Source organism: Rhagoletis pomonella, unplaced genomic scaffold (assembly GCF_013731165.1).
Source record: "Rhagoletis pomonella isolate Grant_MI unplaced genomic scaffold, Rhpom_1.0 Rhpom_scaffold_00008, whole genome shotgun sequence".
NCBI lineage: Eukaryota > Metazoa > Arthropoda > Insecta > Diptera > Tephritidae > Rhagoletis > Rhagoletis pomonella.
Window position 1 is genome coordinate 33,912,894 of NW_023458562.1, and position 4,408 is coordinate 33,917,301.

A 4,408-nucleotide genomic window follows, 5' to 3' on the forward strand; every position below is an offset into this window, starting at 1 on the left:
TCAAGTCTTTCTTTCAGCCCAAAATATTGATATAAAGATTTGCTGTAGAAACATTTTTAGGTCCGGCGATAGGAAAATTCAGTTTGGTGCTAAAATTTATCATTTCTACCAGGCGACTAAAATTTAGCATTAAATGGAGGCGAAGGATTTTTTCCCTTAAAATATTCTGTCCACCTGCGCGAGCCTTTAGCTCAAAAGTATTCGGTTAGCACCGAAGTAAAATGTTAAATTATTATTATTATAAAACAGTATTTTATTTGAAAATTATAAAACTCAAATCGGGAAAAATAATTACAACAAATTTTAGCAGTTTAAAAGAAGTTTTGCGACCTCCCGTGTTTGCGGTGTTCTTTTACAGTTTAATGGTTTAAGGTTTTATTTTTGAAATTCGCCACTTGGATAATGTAAGTACATATGTAATTGTGATATGAAGGAAGGACAAACATATTTGCTCCTGTTGGGGTTTTCCTTAGGGCGAGCTATAAAGTATTCAGCAATTCGGTTCCGATTCAAAACGCTTTAGTCATTTATTCCTTAGCTTGTTGGTTTCAAACGCAGTTGCCTGTGTCACCTGTGTACCTGGAACAAAATAAAAGAAAAAGAAGGTTGAAAAAGCTTATTTTCAAGAAGAGAGTTAAATATTCCCGCTTTTGGTGCGGTGAATACGAAACTGGCCGTAAAATTGTTATATCACGTCAGGTTTTTGAGCTATTCTAAACACTGCCTTTCGTCGTATGTATGTATCATCGAAAATATTTTTTTTTTACAGAAAACTAGTCAAAGTATGTTAAAATACAAATCTTCCCCTTTCGAATGCCGTTGAGTATGATATAATCTGCCTTATGCTGAGTTTCGCCCAAAAAAAAAATTCACCCGAAAATTTGTCATCCACCCATAGTAAATACATGGAAACCAAAAGTGAAAAGTGAACCGGTTCGGGGAAAATGAAATTCATGATAAGGCTGAATATCTTTTTTTTCGCCGAGATATCGCAGTCTTTCAAAAATATGTGGTACAAATGGTTAATGGATTTTCGAATATGTATACATATGCACACTAATTCACAAATATTCAAAACGCAATATCTCGGCGAAACAAAGATAGTTTGACAAACTCAACGGCATTCGAAAGAGGAAGATTTGTTTTTTAAGATACTTTGGCGCGTATTCATAGTCCAGCAACTAAGTCGAAACTAACAAAGTTGGAACTTAAATTTAAGTACCAACTTAAAATTTACCTCTATTCATAGTCGCATTTCAGACTTCTACTAAGTAGTTTCGACTTAGTTTACGATATAGCAAAACGAGTGTGAAAATGTATCGATTTTTCTTTACGATGTTTTGGAAAAATTACATTTTTATTAAATAATGCCAAGTTTGATCATCCGTTTATGTAATTTTTATTTTCATTGCATGATTATGCAAAAGAATAAGGTATCATTTTCTTGTTAATTGTGTGAAATAGCCAGAACAACCGCAGTGATGTGAAGTGGATGTTTATCAAAAGCATGCTGTGAAACATACAAATAGTAGATATATAAATGTTATGCACAAATTTACTTTAAAAGAACTAGCGTCAAACTGACTTATTATTTGAGAATTTATCTAAATTATTCCAATTATAAAATTGTGAAGTAGCTTTATTCGAATTGTAATACGCATTTAATTTCATCTTCCGATTAAAATGGATCGATCTTTGTAAATTTTAATGGGAGATTATTCAATATTATCAAAATCACCCTCTACCAACTTAATTTTTACATATTTCGTCTGTTTTCCCTTAATTTGACAAAATACTTCTTCTTAGTTACGACTTAGTTGCAGCTGCAGCCGAAACTAAATTTTAGTTGGTACTTAGCCAGAAAAGTCGAAACTAAGGCGACTATGAATAGCTTTAGTTGTGACTTAGAATAGTTTCGACTTAGTTGAGTACTAAATATGACTATGAATATGCGCCTTTGACTAAACCTTTTCCAAGAGTACTTCAGAAACCGTAAAATGTACTTCAGAAGACGAAAATTCGTACGCATTGTAATTATTTAAATAGTATATATTATAGTGATTTTAAATATATTTACTTTTTAATATATTTTCAAATTAAAAGTACATTAGTTTTTTCGCAATGTCCATATATTTAAGAATGAAACAATTAATTTATTAATGCAGTTTTAAATTATGTGCCAGCTGGCATATCGAATAAAGATAGTGCATCTGGGTGAAAAGTGGTAGAATGTTGAATGGCTCTGCCACAATCGCCAACAACAACTGTTAATGTACTTCTAATTTGAAAATATATTAAAGAGTAAATATATTTAAAATCACTATAATATATACTATTTAAATAATTACAATGCGTACGAATTTTCGTCTTCTGAAGTACATTTTACGGTTTCTGAAGTACATTTTACGGTTTATGAAGTACAATTGACTATTCTGAAGTACATTTTACGGTTTCTGAAGTAAAATTGGCTATTCTGAAGTACATTTTACTGTTTCTGAAGTACAATTGACTATTCTGAAGTACATTTGATGCTTTCTGAAGTACTCTTGGAAAAGGTGTAGTTTTCTGCGATGCTACATAACTTCAAATATAACGAAAAATAGTGTGTTTTGAACTTTTAGGTTAGGATATCTGAAACATTTGATTCGGTATAACGGTCAAATTCGGATTCAGCGCAGCAAAATCCTTCGGTAATATATGTTGGTGTTCTGCTTCTTCTTGTTGGCCTGCTTAAATGAAGATTTATGGTAACGCCAATTGTTTTACGAAATGTGTCTATGAATAAGTAACAAAAGTATCGAGACCAGTGTGAGTTTCGAAAGTTTTTTTCATGTGAATATTCCTGCCGTCATCGCCGACTATTATTGTAGGCTGCCTCAAAAACCGAATACTTTATGGAACTTAAACTGAAAGATTTAAATGCTAAGTATGTGGAAATAACCACTGAACTGTACTGAAAGAACATCACCTAAATCACCAATTTGACTTCTGTGTATGATGCCTCTGCTCGTCAATGCATGGCTTAGCTATTCAACCACTGACTCTTGCGTTCAAAGACACTATATATGGGGCGTTCCATATCAAAATGGACGGGGTTCACACTTCATGTGTTTGATTTGTTTCAAATTTTTAGGGTTGATGGACAAACAGAAATAATAAATAAATATAAAATTTGAGCTTGATTAATACATTTTTGAAATCTTTAGAGCACAAAAACAAATCGATTTAATAGTTTTCCAAATATCTCGAAAACGGCGCGCGGAAAAAATTTGGAAAAAAAAATCACATATACACACATGAACCCCGTCCATTTTGGTATGGAACGCCGCCCCATATGCTTAATTTGATCTAATTTTTTTCATTTATGTAAGAGATGAATTTTTAAACTAAGAAAGGCTAATATATATACATACTAGCCGGTCTCGTATGCGCGAGGCTTCGCCACGCGCTCAATCTATAGATATTAAATAAGATGCGATTGACAACTAAACAGGTTGGATGCCAAGCCCTTTCACTTGACCCCTCATTTCTTGTAATCTAACGAACAGCCCACATTTGTTTTATTTTTCGCATAGACTGCTAGCCTCTTCGAAAAATAAAACCTTACTGCAAATCGGAAAGTCAAGCACTTTCCTTTGACACCTAATTTTTTTAAATCGATTGAACTGTGCAAATCTAATGGCATTAACAAAAAATGCCCTCGCGTATTATGCATACATAATTTTTAATTAGCTGGCAACCCCACTATAACAAAAAATAAAAAACTTATTGCACATGCAGAGACCATACCCTTTCAATTGGTACCTAAGTTTTTACAAACAAACTGAGATTTATGATTTTTGAAAAGTGGCAACCTCACTCAAAAAGTAATACATTATTGAACAGTCCGAGCCGAGTCCTTTTATTTGACACCTCATTTTTCGTAATCCAACGAACAATGCGGATTTAATAACCCTATAGGAATTTAAGGTACTAACGATAATAATCCTATCGATACAGATTATAATTAAAACATCTCTTATAAATCCGTTCAATAGTTTTTGAGATTAGCGTGGCCAAGATAAAGCTAATACTATGTATAGAAGATAGTAATTTTTAAATAGGTGGCAACCCTATTTAAAAAATGATAGCTTTTGTACATGCGAAGGCCGGGCCCTTTCATTTGGTATCTCCTTTTGTAATCCAACGAACGTCGAAAATCTTTTAGCATTTTAATAGGTGGCAAGCCTACCCAGAAAAGTAATACATTATTGCACATGTAGAAGCTAAGTCTTTTGATGGCAACCCTATTAGAAAAAAAAACATTAGTGCTTTTACTTTTTATTATATATATTAATGTTCCAATTTTTAAATTCAAGTACTAAATAAAATAAACATTATTAAAAATTACTAACTTTCCCATTTTTTT

General features: G+C 32.4%; 1 long non-coding RNA gene across 1 annotated transcript in view; it reads right to left on the reverse strand.

Annotated features, from left to right (window-relative positions):
• Positions 1 to 228: 228 nt before the first annotated feature.
• LOC118744663 overlaps positions 229 to 4,408 on the reverse strand; it is a 42,042-nt gene continuing 37,862 nt past the window's right edge. The window contains exon 2 of the long non-coding RNA XR_004993576.1: positions 229 to 579. This is a non-coding gene — a long non-coding RNA (uncharacterized LOC118744663). The remainder of the gene's footprint in view (positions 580 to 4,408) is intronic.